The 18,803-nt window shown below is 38.0% G+C and overlaps 1 protein-coding gene across 7 annotated transcripts in view; it reads left to right on the forward strand.

The window, feature by feature from the left end:
- Window positions 1–18,803, forward strand: part of LOC309400509 (T cell receptor alpha chain MC.7.G5-like) — a 233,387-nt gene that overhangs the window by 184,596 nt on the left and 29,988 nt on the right. Inside the window, exon 1 of one of the 7 annotated variants that reach the window (XR_014176674.1) lies at window positions 10,097–10,148. The exons of the other annotated variants lie outside the window; for them this stretch is intronic. The gene's annotated coding sequence lies outside the window, so the exon portion shown is untranslated. Of the gene's footprint in view, window positions 1–10,096; window positions 10,149–18,803 lie in introns of those variants that run through there. 7 annotated transcript variants of the gene reach the window in all.

Raw genomic sequence — 18,803 nt, forward strand, 5'->3', positions numbered from 1 at the left:
CAAGCTATTCTCCAAAGCACCTGAAGGCAGAACAAGAAGCAATGGGTGGAAACTAATCAAGGAGAGAAGCAACTTAGAACTAAGGGGGGGAAAATCCTGACAGTTAGAACAATTAATCAGTGGAACAACTAGCCTCCAGAAGTTGTGAATGCTCCAACACTGGAAACTTTTATAAGAGATTGGATAACCATTTGTCTGAAGTGGTGTAGGGTTTCCTGCCTAAGCAGGGGGTTGGACTAGAAGACATTCAAGGTCCCTTCCAACTCTATTCTATTATATTCTAAGATATCCCAACAAATGTTCCTGAATGGACTTACCCATCAAGAATATGTTTCTCTCTGTCCAATCTATTCTAAGATATCCCAACAAATATTCCTGAACGGACTTACCCATCAAGAATATCTTCTGTCCAATCATTTTAGGAGATACCCTTTCTCTATCTATGTCTATTGTATTAATCTTAATTGGATTTGCACAAATGATTTCCACAAAAGCATCAAGCAAGCAATAGGCTTCCCAGAACTGATAAAATTCTTCCACAGTTCTGACATATGTACGATTGGAAACTTCATCGTAACTTGTCATCAAAGTTGGCTTAAGTGATGACTTTTTGTAAAGATCCAATTTACTGTGAGAAGTGATGGCACGTTCAGAGTTGTATTTGGAACGGGAACAGAACTGAAGGTTCATCCACGTAAGTTTCTGAAGCCATCTTCAAAAGATAAATACTATCTATAATGACACATAAACCAGTAGTACGTTTGTAGCAGGAATCTTTGTGTAGAATCCCATGCTGTTTGTGACTGCTTCTAAGCATTCCTTACAGAGATAAAGTTTTGAGGGAAATAGAAGTAGAAGACCCGTGGGGATCTTACATACAGATACAGGTTAACAGAGTTGGAAGGAACCTTGTAGGTCATCTAGTCCAACCCACCACGCAAGCAGACCCTACACCATTGATGACAGATGGCAGTCAAGTCTCTTCTTGAAAGCTTCCAGTGATGAAGCTCCCACAACTCTCACAACCACAATGAAGGCAACTTCTGTTCCATTGGCTGATTGCTCTCACTGTTGGAAAAGTTTCTCCTTATTTCTAGGTTGAAACTCTCCTTGATCAGTTGTTATCCCTTATTCCTTGTCTGGCCTTCAGGTCCCTTTGGAAAATAGCTTGACCCCTCCTCCTCTCTGTGGCACCCCCTCAAGTATTAGAACACTGCTATCATGTCTTTCCTGATCCTTCTCTTCACTAGACTAGCCATGCCCAGTTCCTGCAACCATTCTTTACATGTTTTAGCCTCCAGTTCCCTAATCATCTTTGTTGCTCTTTTCTGCCCTTTTCCTAGAGTCTCAACATGGTTTTTTTTTATAATGCGGTGACTAAAACTGGATGGTGTACTCTAGGCGTGGTCTTACTAAGGCTTTATAGAGTGGTATTAGTTCTTCCCTTGATCTTGACTGTATCCCTCTGTTAATGCAACCTGGGATTGCATTGGCTTTTCTGGCCACTGTTGGCTTATACTTAACTGATTGTCCACTAAGACTCCAAGATCTCTCTCATAGTTACTGCTATTAAGCCTGGTTTCACCCAGTCTATATGAGTACTTTTGGTTTTCTGGCCTAAGTGTAAGACTTCACTTTTCTCTACATTGAATTTCATTTTGTTAGATAGGGCCCAGTGTTCCTGTCTATCAAGATCCATCTGGATCTTGAGCCTATCATCTAGGGTGTTGGCTATTCCTGCCAGCTTAGTATCATCTGCAAATTTGGTAAGTTCTCCTTCTATTCCCTCATCTAAATCATGTATGAATTTTTACAATGAAGGAGAATTGTTACATTTTTTTATTATGAAGGAGAAAGCATTTGGACGGGAGAGCTGAGAACTTCATTGTTAGAATGGGACGATGTCATTTTAGGTAGGAAGAAGACAACCTCAGGTTTCTTTCCCTTGAGAAAAGAAAGACCATATCTTTGAGCCTTTCAGATTCAGGTTGCAAAGATCTGATTAATCATTAGAGTATGACAAATTGCGCGGCAAACGTGTGCTTGTACAAATTTTTGCACAGGAGACCAGAGAATCCACATTACTTCCTGGATGTCCCAAAGGTGCTTTTTTCAAGAGGCAACTGGACTTTCTGGTTTTTCTTTGAAGTTATTACTTTGTAGATGTTTCCCTTCTTGCCCAAGAGCTGTCTGAGCTGAAGAAGCTTCTTGGATGAGAAGTGAAACATCTTAGTTGTCCCAAAGATGCTTTCTCAAGAGGAAACTGGACTTCCTGTTTTTTCTTTGAAGTTATTACTTTGTAGATGTTTCCCTTCTTGCCCAAGAGCTGTCTGAGATGAAGAAGCTTCTTGGATGAGAAGTGAAACATCTTAGTTGTCCCAAAGATGTTTTTTCAAGAGGCAACTGGACTTCCTGGTTTTTCTCTGAAGACATTTCTCTGTAGACTTTTTGTTTCTTGTCCAAGAGCTGTCTAAGCTGAAGAAGCTTCTTGGATGAGAAGTGAAAAGTCTTCAAAGAAAAAAACAGAAAGTCCAGTTGCCTCTTGCAAAAAAAGCACCTTTGGGACATCCATGAAGTAATGTGGATTCTCTGGTCTACTGTGCAAAAATTGCTAATTCAAGCAGGAAGACATGTTTTTGTCAAGGCAGAAAGCACTGTGTATAACACTAACTACAAGGTTTACTTTGGAAGTGGGACTAGGCTGGTCGTAATGCCAAGTAAGTTTTTGTTCTTTGTTTCTGCTATTGTGGTCAGTTCAAGAGATTGATTTTTTGCCTTATACCCCCCTCCCCATATTATAAAACATAGCGGCATCTCAAAGCATCTGCACGCTTTGCAGAAAATTCCAGGTTCAGTTCTGATCATTAGTTGAGGAATAATGACTTTGATTGGAAACCCCGTGTCATCCCTTTCAAGCAATTACTACTTTTGATCCATATTTGGTTCCATACAACCATCGTTACCCAACTGAGTATGCTAATTCCCCAAAAGAAAAAGCACACTGCATACTTTATTATGAAACTTTATAGGCTCTGAATAAAGACATTATTTTTTTTTAAAAAAAAGCCATACACTCATAATAATTCTTACCATAAGAGAGGTCTAGGTGGTTGCTAAGAGCTGACAACATCTTGATGGTATATTGTCAGTCAATCAATCAATCAACCAACCAACATATGTGCTTGTAGGATTTTCAGCTTTCTGATCTTAGGCAACTTAGACTTGGCTCATGGATGGTCGAACAATAATATCATGACATGTTTATATTGGAAATACACACACACACACACACACACACACACACACACACACACCGTTGAAGAGATATTTGCCTTTATACATCATTGATCAATTTGGCCATTGTGCGCATGGTAGGCCCATCCATCTGCCTCCCACCTATCATGCGTGCAATGGCCAAATTGATCATTGATGTATAAAGGCAAATATCTCTTCAATGATAGTTTTTACACTCTGATGATATTAGCAGACTCTAACGAAAGCTAATTTATTTTAAGTTCTGGAGATCACAATGTCTGTCTGCTCTTTTATAGCTACACCTTGTATGTATGTATATGTATATGTATGTGTGTGTGTATGTATCTATCTATGTATGTATGTGTGTGTGTGTGTATATATATATATATGTGTGTGTGTGTGTATGTATATATATATATATGTGTGTGTGTGTGTGTGTGTGTGTGTGTATGTATATATATATGTGTGTGTGTGTTGTACTTGTGCTGATAAATAAATAAAGGGAGACTAGTATAGATCTATTCCTTATCAGCTAGGCCATTTCCCTGGCCTAGCTGATAAGGAAGAGAGCCTGTGGCTTAGTGGCAATTACATCGGCCTAATATGCAATACAGCCCTGGTTCGATTCCCAGTAAGGGTATGGCTAGCTGATGAGAGCTAAATAGCTTGAATTAGATCTATATTAGTCTCCCTTTATTTATTTATCAGCACAAATACAACACAAATATAAAAAGGCAACCTTAAAAATAAAAATATGGTTTTCTGCCTGGATGGTCCTCTGTTATGAGCTGAAGGACAGAAAGGGGAAGTAGTGAGCTCCCTACCATATTTGGGCATACCTGGGGTTGTAACACAAATACACACACACACACGTATGTATGTATGTATGTATGTATGTATGTATGTATGTATGTATGTATGTATGTACATACATACGTACGTGTGTTACAACCCCTGGTATGCCCAAATATGGGAGGGAGCTCACTACTCCCCCTTTCTGTCTATCAGCTCACTGCAGGAGACCATCCAGGCAGAAAACCATATTTTTAATGTTGCCTTTTTATATTTGTGTTGTATTTGTGCTGATAAATAAATAAAGGGAGACTAGTATAGATCTATTTCAAGCTACTTAGCTCTCAACAACGGTATGGCTAGCTAATGAGAGCCAAATAGCTTGAAATAGACCTATACTAGTCTCCCTTTATTTATTTATCAGCACAAATACAACACAAATATGCACCCACACACCCACACACCCACACCCACACGTATATACAAACACACACATGAGAGAGACAGAGAGAGAAATAGACAGAGGCAGAGACAAAGAGACGGAGAGATGGACCATGAACTTCTAGAGATCTTTGAAGATGAACACAGAGAAGACACAACTTTCATCAGCTACTGTTTTACTCGCAACCTTGTTTAACAACCCCATTCTTGAGATAGATCTTTTTTATGAAAAGCAGGGAATAGATCTGTAAACTGTACAAAAAGACCCTGGCTTAATTCAAATTGCCTCACTGAGGTTTGTTAGAACATATATAAGGAGATCTAAATATTTAGATCATGAGAAAATGCTTAGATCATGAGAGAGAAATAGCATTTCTGTGTGCTTTTTTTCCAACAACCTGAGTTTTATTCTTAAACATCTTCCCCAACCCATCCTATAAGTTTACTAGTTGTGTTTGAAACACTTTATTAACGGGTTTGTGTAAGGGATAGTATCACTGTGAGTAGTAACTATGGCAAGATCACTTGGGGATCTGGCACCAGGCTGATTGTTATGCCAAGTAAGTTGGTCCACTAATACTACACACAAATGTACTTGTGTTGTGCTTGAGGTAGCTTCTTTCTGCTTGTGTATTGGACCATAGACCAACTGGAAAAATTAAGAAAAAATCTTGGATTTCTCAAGAAATGTTAGAAGGAGAGAATAAGAAATGGAAATAAGATTCTACTTCATCTTTCTGACAAGAGGGGTTTCCAAAAATGTTAGGATAAGAATTTTATGAATGTCCATCTAATGTGGCCAGGCAGACTGTGGTTCGTGTAGGTGGGCATTCTAGAAATTGTCCTCCTAAAGATTCTGGAGGGGAAACTGAGGAGATGTCAATGGTTATAAATACTCAGCTCTCTGGAAAGTTGGATTGTGATTAGAATTATGAAGGTTTGATGTCTATGGAGATCCTCAATCATCCAGATTATGTCCCAAAGGTGCTTTTTCTGGAGGCAACTGGGCTTCCTTGGATTTTCTTTGAAGATGTTTTGCTTCTCATCCAAGAAGCTTCTTCAGCTGTGACAGGATAGTGGGGAATAGAACAAGACAGTCCAGTTGCCTCCAGAAAAAGCACCTTTGGGACAACCATGACTGAGAATCTCCACAGACATTACTTCATGGACTTTCATTAAGCAGAACAGAACAACAGAGTTGAAAGGTCCCTTAGAGGTCTTCCAGTCCAACCCTCTGCCCAATCTGGAGACCCTCTACCATTTTAGTTAAAAGGTCACCCGATCTCTTCTTAAAACCTTCAGTGTTGTAGCATTCACATCTTCTGGAGGCATGCCGTTCCATTCTAATATTTTTTTAGTTAATGTTCATTTAAGTGGAAAGAAGCCAAAACCAAATATTGACATGTGATTGGGCAGGACAGGAGAAGAATGAAGGGAAGGTAAATCTGAAGCTTCCTTGGAGTCACATCGAATTTAGTTCCAGTTCTGAAGCTAAGTTTATTTAAGTGACAGCAGTTTTTGTCAAGGCACAAAGCACTGTGTACAAAGTGGCAACTATAAACTCATCTTTGGAAGTGGGACAAGGCTGGTTGTCACACCAAGTAAGTGTTAGCCCTTGATTCTTGCCATTGTGGTCCGTGCAAGAGGGTCTTTCCTGTGCTACCCCCCCCCCCATTTATATGCCGTCTTCCATGACTATAAAAAGTGAAGTGTGCATTTATTTCTTTTCCATCTATTTCTAACATATACGGTATGCCCTTATACTATTGTAACTAGTCTATTAGTTTATGGATAGTTTCCATAAGCAGTTCTGTCATTATTGGATTATTGGATTAATGGATTCAGGCAGATTATTAATAATGTTTCTCCCCAGAAAACCTTTGTATTCTTGGGGTTAATAATGTTGAATTATTGATGGATAGGATCAGCTCTGAGATTGAATGGAATAAACAGCCAATACCAACAGGTGACAGTGGTTATTAAGTTTACATGTTTAATTTACCCATTTATCCCACAACACAGATAATAAATCCCGGTAGATAATGTGGCAATGGAACTATGAAAAAATGCAACTTTCAAAGGCTGAGTCCATCTCTAATCATTGTAAATTCTCTTAACAAAACAGCAGGGGACTAGCATGACATATTTTGGGCATCTTGGCATTTCTATCCAGTCTTTGCTATGCTAAAATCGTTTCCCCCCATTATTTTGGGGAGGTAATGATGAGAGATATCACTCAGTGTTTTAATTCTAAACTCTAAAGCTGTAGATTTTTTTTAAAAAAAAGTTGCAATTGCGGATACAAATAAAAAGACATCTTTTTGTCAAGGCACTGTGTTTACCCTTAGCAACAAGATTTTGTTTGGAAGTGGGACTAGGCTGATTTTCATGCCAAGTCAGTTTTCATTCTTTATTTCTGCTATTTCTGCCAACACAGGAGGCTCTCTTGGAATTATCTTGACTGTAGAGAAAATCTGAAGCTTTTTCTGTCTACTTCTATTCTACTCCCCCCCTCACCTTTCTTTCCTTCCTTTTATTTTAAGTTTTTCAGTTTTTATTTCCTTCTTTAAAACCCTGACATTCCAGTATATTTTTAGGAGCATCTCCTCAATATGTTGGAGGGCCGAGTAAGGGTCTGGAAATCCTCTCGCTCAGTGTCACTCCATTCCCAAAAGTATCTGGGTTGAAGTAGAATAGAATAGAATGGAATGGAATAGAATAGAATAGAATAGAATAGAATAGAATAGAATAGAAAATAGAATAGAAAATAGAATAGAAAATAGAATAGAAAATAGAATAGAAAATAGAATAGAACAGAATAGAACAGTTTTTTTAACTTTGGGATGTGTGTTTTTTTAATGTTGTACGCCGCCCTGAGTCCTTTTGGAGAAGGGCGGCATATAAATCCAAATAAACAGAAACAGAAACAGAATAGAATAGAATGAAATATGACAACATAGAATGGAATGGAATGGAATGGAATAGAATAAAATAGAATATGACAACAGAGAATGAAATGGAATGGAATACAGTAGAGTAGAGTAGAGTAGAGTAGAGTAGAGTAGAGTAGAGTAGAGTAGAATAGAATAGAATAGAATAGAATAGAATGAAATACGATAACAGAATGGAATGGAATGGAATAAAATAAAATAAAATAGAATATGACAATAGAGAATGGAATGGAATAGAATAGAATAGAATAGAATGAAATACGACAACAGAGAATGAAATGGAATTGAATAAAATAAAATAGAATATGACAATAGAGAATGGAATGGAATGGAATGGAATGGAATAGAATAGAATAGAATAGAATAGAATAGAATTCTTTATTGGCCAAGTGTGATTGGACACACAAGGAATTTGTCTTCAGTGCATAAGCTCTCAGTATACATAAAAGATAAAAGTTGTGAATCATGTCCACCTTCTCAAAAATTGACCTTTGGCTTCTTCCTAAGGAGCAAATGAAGTCAATTACCACTTAGTTCATAAGCAAACTCTGCTCCCAAAAATATCTTGGTGCCCTTTGGATAGGCAAGCGTTCCATTCCAAATAATGCTTCAGATCTCCACCAGCCACTGTCCTTGACATATTAATGCTCAAGTCTAGAGCTTTAGCTTTTCAAAAGGATGTTATGAATGCTGAAAGAAATAGGGAGCCATGTTTTTGCCAAGGCAAAAAGCACTGTGTATACCAGGGCACCAATAAGATCATCTTTGGAAGTGGAACTAAGCTGGTTGTAATTCCAAGTAAGTTTTAGTCTTTTTTGTTTTGGTCTTAAGGTCCGTGCAAGAGGGGTCTTTTTCTTTCTCATCCCCCATTATATGCTGTTTTCAGCGATTATCAAAACCACCCCAAATTTATACGCAGTCTTCAGGGATTATAAACAATTCTGAGAGTTGTTATGCACATTTTCCTAATCATGACTTGGTCTACAAATTTCCATTCCACGCCTTTATCTTCAATATTTATTGCTTATAATGTTTGGGGGTAGACTTCTTAGAACTACCAAAATTAAACGATCCATGTTGTTGTTGTTAGTTGCAAAGTGGTGTCTGACCCATCTCTTGAGAGGCCAGGATTGCAAAAAACCGAATGATGGTTAGACGGGAACAAAGTGTGGATAGCAAATGTATGTCTGTCTGGATTTTTTTGTTTTTTGTTTTGCATGCTAGATCGGTGGCTCCACATTATTCCATTATATCTTCATGAAGTGCTTAGTTAATGTGCTCATTTAATGAAGTGCTCATTTAAGAACACACCAAATGGAGCAGAGGGAAAACCAGTGTTTCAGCTTCCATTTTTGTAAAGACATTTCTTATTGTGTAGTCAAGATGGCTATAGGAAAGTGATATTTGGGCAAGGCACCAGGTTAACCATAATCCCAGGTATGTCAAACATTCTCAGCACATTGGCTTCTCGTGAGTGTTACAGACGAGTAAGGTCTCACCTTCATTGTTCTGAAGTGGAGGAGTGGTGTGTGTTTTTCTCCTTCCTTTTGGGAATGAATGGAATTTTGCCTGATATCTCCTACACTGTTTTAGAAATTTGATGTTTCCTCCCTACGTCCCCAAAGCTTTGTTTCATAGCATGAATTACATAATAGCATAATTTATGGGTGATAATGTTCCTTCTTTGGGAGAAAGGAAGCACAGAAATCAAGAAATCTATACAATCTTTCCCCTCCCTCCCTTCCTGTATTGCTTCACCATGGTCAACCTCTGTGCAAGATAATTTACAATCCTTGATTTCTCAATAGTTCTGAAATATTGTTGCTGTTGTTAGCTGTGAAGTTGTGTCTGACCCATCGTGACCCCATGAACAATGTTCCTCCAGGCCTTTCAGTCCTCAACCATCCCCCAGAGTCCATTTATGCTCATGTTGACTGCTTCAGTGACTCCATCCAGCCACCTCATTCTCTGTCGTCCCCTTCTTCTTTTGCCCTCAATCTTTCCCAGCATTAGGCTCTTCTCTAGGGAGTCCTTCCTTCTCGTTAGGCGGCCAAAGTCTTTGAGTTTCCTCTTCAGGATCTGGCCTTCTAAAGAGCAGTCAAGGTTGATCTCCTCTAGGACTGACCGGTTTGATCGCCTTGCAGCCCAAGGGACTCGCAGGAGTCTTCTCCAGCACCAGAGTTCAAAGGCTTCAATTCTTTGGTGCTCAGCCTTTCTTATGGTCCAACTTTCACAGCCATACATTGCAACTGGAAAAACCATAGCTTTGACAACAAGCACTTTTGTTGGCAGAGTGATGTCTCTACTTTTTAGTATACTGTCTAGATTTGCCATAGATTTTCCTCCCCAGGAGCAAGTCATTAAATATTGGAGATATTTAATGATTTTTTGAGGATATAGCTAAGAGGAAGTCCTGTTGCTTTTGATGTACAACAATCCATCTAAAGTGATCTTAATGGGTCTAAACTGCTGAGAAATTTGTGATTTGAAGTCCTCACAGCTAGAGTCCACCGAGAAAATTGGGTGGATGTGAACTGGAGAAAAAACTTTCTTTGCCACGTCAAACATTTTTGAAGGCATCTCCCCTACCTTTGCTCTCGATGTTGTCCTGCTTCGGGCAGTTTTTGTCAAGAAAGAAAGCATTGTGGATCTACAGTAGTTTAAATAAGCTCATCTTTGGAGGTGGAACTAAATTGGAGGTGACTCCAAGTAAGTTCAGTTTCTGATTCCCTTTATCCTTCTCATGTCCTGCCCAATTCACATGTCCCACCTTCCAAATATTTGTTCTTTGGCTTTTCCAAATGGAGCAGATGAAGCCTATGACTGCTTAATCCACAAGGCCACCTCCCTTCCTAAATGTTTCTATGGGCTCTTTCAATCCAATCTTGGATATGCATTTTTTTCCCATCCTGAGTTGTCTTTTTGAGAGTTGCCCTTTGGACAATATTGACTGCAGAATAAGTAAGGTTCTTGACGCTATCTAAATTATGGAAATGCAGTGGCTAAGACCCTGAGCTTGTCAATCATAAAGGTCGGCAATTCGGCAGTTTGAACCCCTAGTGCCACGTAATGGAGTGAGCTCCCGTTACTTGTCCCAGCTTCTGCCAACCTAGCAGTTCGAAGCATGCAAAAATGCAAGTAGAAAAATAGGGATCACCTTTGATGGGAAGGTAACAGCGTTCCGTGCGCCTTCGGCATTTCATAAAGTTGGCCACGTGACTACGAAAATGTCTTCGGACAGCCCTGGCTCTTCGGCTTTGAAATGGGAACCTTTACCTTTAATTTGCAGAGTGGGTTCACACTTCCAGAGAATCAACATCTGAAAGGACAGCATTTTATAGGAACACATATCCAGATGATTTTTTAGATTTCAATTCCTTGATATTTTAATGTTAAATGTTAACAGATTTAGCGCTTCCAAAGGAAGGTATAGTTGTTGATAGAAATAGGAAGACACGTTTTTGTCAAGGCAGAAAGCATTGTGTATACAAGTAGCACCAGGAATGTCATCTTCGGAAGAGGGACTAACTTGTTTGTAAGACCAAGTAAGTTTTATTGGTTTATTCTTGCCCTTGTGGTCAACACAAGTGGGTCCTTTCCTTGCCCACCCCCACCGCAATTACTATGCATTAATTTTCTCAATTTGTGTCTATCTGCCTAGGTAATAATATAATTATGCACTTATGATATAAAAGCATCTAACTTGAGAAAACGTAATCAGTAACAGATAATCAGTCAAGATATCAATAGGTGACAATTCCATTAAGCTCACATGAGCTTAATTTACTCATTTATCCTGCAACACTGAGAGTGAATCTCATTAAGTAAGTGATATAGAAATGGGCCTATGGAAACATTATAAATTCTACGTACAAGGATTGAATTCTTCTATGCAATGTTTGTTATCAGCAGGAGAATATCACAACAAGGTTTGGGAATCTTGGGACTTCTATCTAGTCCTTCCCATATTCCAATCTGCTAAAAACCTCTAAGAGAGACTAGAATTTTGGAATTGTGAGGAAATAGCTTGTAATCTTCCAGTTTCATTTTGAATGCATTCCAAGTCAAGAATCTAAATATTAGATTCATATTTATGTCTCATCATGACTTCTCTTCAAATTTGGTTTAACTGGATGACCACTGAAGGTTCATCCATGGGAGTTTCTGAAGAAGTCTTCCAAAAAAAACCTTTGTGGAATTTTAACATATTTAACATTCATTCATCCAAGAATCTTTGATGAGAAGCAAAAAAAAAATTATTCTTCTTCTTCTTCTTCTTCTTCTTCTTCTTCTTCTTCTTCTTCTTCTTCTTCTTCTTCTTCTTCTTCTTCTTCTTCTTCTTCTTCTTCTTCTTCTTCTTCTCCTCCCTCTCCCTCTTCCTCTTCTTTAAAAAGCCAAAATATTTATAGAGAAATTTATTTGAGGAGGAAGAAGATATTTTGCTTGTCACCCAAGAATTCAGTGCAATTTCTTCTTCTTCTTCTTCTTCTTCTTCTTCTTCTTCTTCTTCTTCTTCTTCTTCTTCTTCTTCTTCTTCTTCTTCTTCTTCTTCTTCTTCTTCTTCTTCTTCTTCTCCTTCTCCTTCTCCTCCTTCTCCTTCTCCTTCTCCTTCTTCCTCCTCCTCCTCCTCCTCCACTTCCACTTCCACTTCCACTTCTTCTTTCTTTTTTTAAGAGCAACAAAAGTGAGAAGAAAGTCCTGGGTTAGCTAAATTTTTATCAGGGAGACACCTGGGAGAAACCAGGAGGACCCAAAGGCTGAGATCTTCATTGTTACCATGAGATGTGACTCTAATCCCTCAAATTTATTTAGATATCATTTCAGGTGTAAGAAGGCAAACCTTGTGAGTATTTCCCTTGAGAAGGGAAAGACCGTATCTCTAGAGTTATTGGATTGAGATTGCAAAATCCAAAGGCTCATCCCATGGCAACAAAGTGTGAAGCAACCTTGTGGTTCTTTGAGTTTTTGAATACTTGATCGGAGACGCCATATGGCTCTTGGTGGAGCTTCACCAAGGGCTTCATTAATGTTCACTTAAGAACTCACAGTAGAGTGAGGAGCAAACACTGTGCTTCTCCTTCCATTTTTGTAAAGTCTTTTCTTATTGTGTGATGAAGGTGGCCTCAGGAATGTGATATTTGGGCAAGGGACCAGGTTAACCATAATCCCAGGTATGTCTAACAAAGTGAGTAGATTGGCTTCTCATGAATGTTACTTGGGAGTAGTGGCTCAACTTCACTGCTCTGAATCCTTCTAAGCCTTTCGTATAGAGCTGGAGTTTTGAGGCAATAGAAATGAGATGAAGGTCACAGGGTATCTACAATTCAATTATGAGATGACAAGAGGACCTAATGCCTGATAACTTTATTGTTCTCAGGCCTCAGGTCAGAGGCTTCAGATAGTCAGCAGCCACAATCCTTTACATTTGAATCCTAAAGTCCATTTATTTAGGGAAATAGAATAACAGAGTTGGAAGGGACCTTGGAGGTCTTCTAGTCCAACACCCTGCCTAGGCCGGAAACCCTACACATTACAGACAATTAGTTATCCAATCTCTTCTTAAAACCTTACAGTGTTGGAGCATTTATAACTTCTGGAGGCAAGCTGTTCCACTGATTAATTGTTCCAACTGTCAGGAAAATTCTCCTTAGTTCTAGGTTGCTTCTGTCCAATTCTCTCCAATTTCGTTGTATTTCCTTGTACTGTCAGAAAATTTCTCCTCAGTTCTAAGTTGCTTCTCTCCTTGATTAGTTTCCACCCATTGCTTCTTGTTCTACCCTCAGGTGCCTTGGAAAATAGCTTGACTCCCTCTTCTTTGTGGCAACCCCTGAGATATTGGAACACTGCTATCATGTCTCCCCTAGACCTTCTTTCTATTAAACTAGACATAGCCAGTTCCTGCAACTGTTCTTCCTATGTTTTAGTCTCCAGTCCCCTAATCATCTTTGTTGCTCTTCTCTGCACTCTTTCCAGAGTCTCCACATCTTTTCTTCATCGTGGTGACCAAAATTGGATGCAGCATTCCAAGTGTGGCCTTACCACTTAGCTTGTCAGTGAGAAGTTACAATTGTTGATAGAAATAGGAAGCCATGTTTTTGTCAAGGCAGAAAGCACTGTGTCTAATGCTGGGGGCTATAAGGTCATCTTTGGAAGTGGGACTAAACTGGTCGTAATCCCAAGTAAGTGTTTAGCTCTTTAATGTGTCCACTGTGGTTAGCACAAGGGAGTCCTTTCTTTGCTCATCCCTGCCCCTAATTTATATACAACCTACAGTGTTTAACAAAATCACGGGTCGACTATGGAGATTCTCAGTTATCCAGGCCATGGTTATCCCAAAGGTGCTTTTTTTTCAAAAAGCAACTGGAGTTTGTTTCTTCCTTGAAGACATTTCACTTCTCCTCCAAAAAGCTTCTTCAGTTCTGACTCAGAACTGATGAAGCTTCTTAATACAATACAATACAATACAATAGTAGAGTTGGAAGGGACCTTGGAGGTCTTCTATTCCAACCCCCTGCCTAGGCAAGAAACCCTATACCGTTTCAGACAAATGGCTATCCAACATCTTCTTAAAGACTTCCAGTGTTGGGGCATTCACAACTTCTGGAGGGAAGCTATTCCACTGATTAATTGTTCTGTCAGGAAGTTTCTCCTCAGTTCTAAGTTGCTTCTCTCCTTGATTAGTTTCCACCCATTGCTTCTTGTTCTACCCTCAGGTAGAACAATTGCTTCTTGTTCTACCCTCATTCTTAGATGAGAAGCGGACTGTTTTCAAACCCATGTGTATTAACACTAGGATTAGTAATGGTGGACTAACTAGAAGCAAGAATAGAGGTAGAAATAGAAATAGGAGGAACATTAGCATATATAATTTTTATATATTAGAATATATTAACTAGATGGAACGACGAGAGGCTGAACGATGGTATTACTATGTATGTTTAAATAATATCCTTGGCATTAAATTGGAACATTGAAATATTGAATGACTACTTTAAAACAAACATGTATATTAATACTAGGATGACATAAACTTGATTAATGAAACAAATATTATTAATTAAATATTATTAACATTATTATCGCTACTTGTATCAAAATGAATTATACCCATAGGCCACATTGTTCATGTACTAATATTGATCTGTATTTAAAAATAAAAAATCCAATCAAACATTAAAAAAAATAATCCAAATATTTTGTTCCAAGACCCAAATTAAATTTCCCAAAAAGTTATTTCTGCTATCGGCGGGTAAATACCAGGAGAGGATTTGAGAATGTTGGTATTTATATCTGTTCCTTGCCATTTCAAACTTTCTATTTCTTTTGGGAGAATGGAATGGAACGGAATGGAATTGGATGGGAAAGGGATGGAATAGGAATAGGAATAGGAATGGAATGGAATGGAATAGAATATAGAAAGAATAGAATAGAATATAGAAAAATAGAATAGAATATAGAAAGATTAGGATAGGATAGGATAGGATAGGATAGGATAGGATAGGATAGGATAGAATAGAATAGAATAGAATAGAATAGAATATAGAAAAATGGAATAGAATATAGAAAGATTAGAATGGAATGGAATGGAATGGAATGGAATAAAATAGAATAGAATAGAATAGAATAGAATAGAATAGAATAGAATATAGAAAAATAGAATAGAATATAGAAAAATAGAATAGAATATAGAAAGATTAGACTGGAATAGAATAGAATAGAATAGAATAGAATAGAATAGAATAGAATAGCAGAGCTGGAAGGGACCTTGGAGGTCTTCTATTCCAACCCCAAGTAAAAAAAATTCTAATTTTATTTGGTACACAGTATTTTATTTCATGCCTTTGTGAACAAAGTTCTAATTCCTGACCCAAATAAGCATGTTCTTGTTAAGGCAGAAAGCACTGTGTCTAACAATGGCTACAGGTTTTCCTTTGGAAGTGGGACTAAGCTCGTTGTAATGCCAAGTAAGTTTTTTTTTCCCATGGTGATCAGCACAAAAAGTTCTTTTGCACTTATAATTGTGGAACATAAAATCCAAAGCTGTTTCTTTCTGTTATTTTTTTTTTCAATGTTGGCTTTTATTTGGTTTTTATTTTCTTTCCTTACTTTTCCTCCATCTTAGTTTTTGTTAGGTTTTTGTCTCCTTTGTAAAAAAATAATAATAATAATTCCTAGTATCTTTATCGGGGCTTTTCCTGAACAATTTGGAGAACCCAGTAAGAGTTAGGAAATGCTCCAAATTATGGAATAGAAAAGGCAGAGAGTGGGGTGACACCTCTGGAGCATGAAACTAGAGCCCAAAGAAAATTACTTTATAGGCACAGATGTCCAAGTGAAGCTTTGGATTTCCAATAGCCGTTTTCCTTGACATTTTTATTCTAAAATTTAGAAGTTTAGCTTTTCAAAAAGAAGTTATAATTGCTGATAGAAATTAGGAAAACAGGTAATTGTCAAAGTGGAAATCACTGTGTATAATGCCGCCTATGGTAAAATCATCTTTGGAAGTGGTACCAGGCTCCTTGTAAGGCCAAGTAAGTTATTTTTCCCATTTGCTGTAAATAAAAAATAAAATTTGAAACTTCTTTCTGTTCCTTTCTGTTCTTTCTTTTTTCCTTTTTTGGTTTTTTTTTCCCTTTCCTTTTTTTTAAACATTTCTTTATCGTGGTTCCAATCACATTTTGAACAAGTAATGTATAAAGAAGTTGGCTGCCACTTTTATTCTTTTTTTAAGCACCCCTGAAATTGGGGAAATAGTCCTGATTTAGTGACTTGCAAACCCAACCAGATAAGCTGGGAAAGCAGATTAACAGAGTTGGAAGGGACCTTGTAGGTCATCTAGTCCAACCCCCCTCCCCCCGCCCAAGCAGAAGACCTTACACCATTTCTGATAAATGGCAGTTCAATCTCTTCTTGAAAGCCTCCAGGGATGAAGCTCCCGCAACTTCTGGAGGCAACTTCTGTTCCATTGGTTGATTGCACTCATGGTCAGAAAATTTCTCCTTATTTCCAGGTTGAATCTCTCCTTGTTCAGTTTCCATCCATTATTCCTTGTCTGGCTTTCAGGTGCCTTGGAAAATAGCTTGACCCCTTCCTCTCTGTGCCAGCCCCTCAAATATTGGAAGACTGCTGTCATGTTTCCCCTGGTCCTTCTCTTCACTAGACTACCCATGCCCAGTTCCTGCAACCGTTCACCATATGTTTTAGTCTCGTTATTTGGGGCTTCGCCTCATTCTAGAATTGACCTTTTCCAAAAGACTTTCTTTAGATGGGGACAGTCCCAGCTGTATCCCTGTAAGACCTTAGGCTCAAGGAAAGACCACTGTGCAAATTACAGAACGAAGATTAATTTTGGAGTCTGGGGCAAGCTTCAATCTTACTAAGTAGTGCGCTCTGTGCATTTCCCTCTCCACTTATTTTTCCTTATTATATTTCTTTCAAATGACAAAGTCTCAAGGCAATGCTTCTATTTTCTAGTTATTCCTCAGCTTCAGAAGATTTCAAGCTAAGAATTCAGGGCCGTTTCGAATGTGAAAAGATGGAAAACTTCAGAAATCAGTACCCTGAAATGTCTTTTTTATATTAAAATATACTGTATGCACCATTTCACATATAATATGAAAGGAAAAAAGAAAGAGGGGAAGAGAGAGGGAGGAGAAAGAAAGGAAAGAAAGAAAGAAAGAAAGAAAGAAAGAAAGAAAGAAAGAAAGAAAGAAAGAAAGAAAGAAAGAAAGAAGGACAGGGGGGATAGAGGAAAAGGGAGGAAAGAAAAAAAGAAAAGAAAGAAAGAAAGAAAGAAAGAAAGAGAAAGAAAGAAAGAAAGAAAGAGAAGGAAAGACAGGGATAGAGGAAAAGGGAGGAAAGAAAGAAAGAAAGGAGAAAGGATGAAAGAAAGAAAGGAGAAAGGAGAAAGGAAGAAAGAAAGAAAGAAAAGAAAAGAAAGTCTCTCTTTCAGCTGAACAAATGAAAAATAGTAGAAGGTTAATCTATCTTTAAGTTTGTTTCTTTCTTGTTGTTTTCTTCCCCTATATTCTGTATTTTAACTTTGGAAATAAAACTAAAGAAAAATTATAAGCAAAGGAGTACCCATCTACCAAACTTAGAATCTAGGACTTTTCTTCCATTTTCAAAATTCTTTGAAAAACAGACAGTAGCAAGTTAACCCGGTCATTCTCTGTTTACACAGAAATAAGGATCTCTGAATGCAATTGGGCTTACTGGATGACGACTGTATATAGAATTGTAGGATGCGATGAAGCCTTTAAAGAGACTGTGATTTAATATATTTACAGAGGCTTTTGGAGAACTGATAAATTGGAGGGCCGGGTAAGGAAGAGTCTGGAAATGGTTGCAAAAAATCTGGAAATTATGGGATGGAAAGGGCAGAGTGGATTCACACCTCCTGGGAAGAAACTAGAGTCCAAAAAAAAAAAAAATTGTATAGGTGTAGATGTCAAAATAATGCAGATTTTCAAGAACCACAATCCTAAAGTCTAGAGGCTTAGCTTTTGAAAAGGAAAGCATAATTCTGACGCAAAAAGGAAGGGATATTTTTTGTCAAGGCAGAAAGCACTGTGCCTAACTATGGCAACAAGGTGATCTTTGGAATTGGGACTAGGTTGGTCGTAATGCCAAGTAAGTTTTATCTCTTTATCCTTGACACTGTAGTCAGCCCAAAACAGTCGTTTCCTAACATTAATCACTCTGTTTTGTGTGCATATGTCCATGTATGAATATAATTAAATAGATTGGACATAAAAACACATGCATGTAATAAATACCTTGGACAAAGGTAATCAGTATACCCAAAGGTGGCGATTGCACTAAGCTGAAATGTTCAGAAAATGTACACATGAATCTCGCAAAATCAAAAATGAATACCATTACATAACTGATAGGAAAAGGAGCCTTGGAAGTATTATAGATTTTCTTTCGAGGGTTGACTCTATCTAACAATACTGTTCAATTTCTCTTTGTCAGCGGGAGAATACAGCATCATGATAAGGTTTGGGAATCTATCCAGTCTTTGCCATATTTTAATCTCCCCTCTTCTCCCCAATTCCTTTTGGGAGATAACTCTAAGTGATAGTGCTCAATATTTTTATCCTAGAGATTTAGCTTTTCAAAAGGAAGTTACAATTGCTGAAACAAATAGGAGGACATGTTATCTAGGGAGATTCTCAAATATCTAGGTCATGGTTATTTCAATAAAAGTAAGGTTCCCCTTGCACATATGTGCTAGTCGTTCCCGACTCTAGGGGCAGTGCTCATCTCCGTTTCAAAGCCGAAGAGCTAGTTATGTCCGAAGACATCTCCGTGGTCATGTGGCCGGCATGACTAAACACCAAAAGTGCATCAAATGCTATT

Source organism: Natrix helvetica (genome assembly GCF_964273705.1).
Source record: "Natrix helvetica genome assembly, chromosome: W".
Classification (NCBI taxonomy): domain Eukaryota; kingdom Metazoa; phylum Chordata; class Lepidosauria; order Squamata; family Natricidae; genus Natrix; species Natrix helvetica.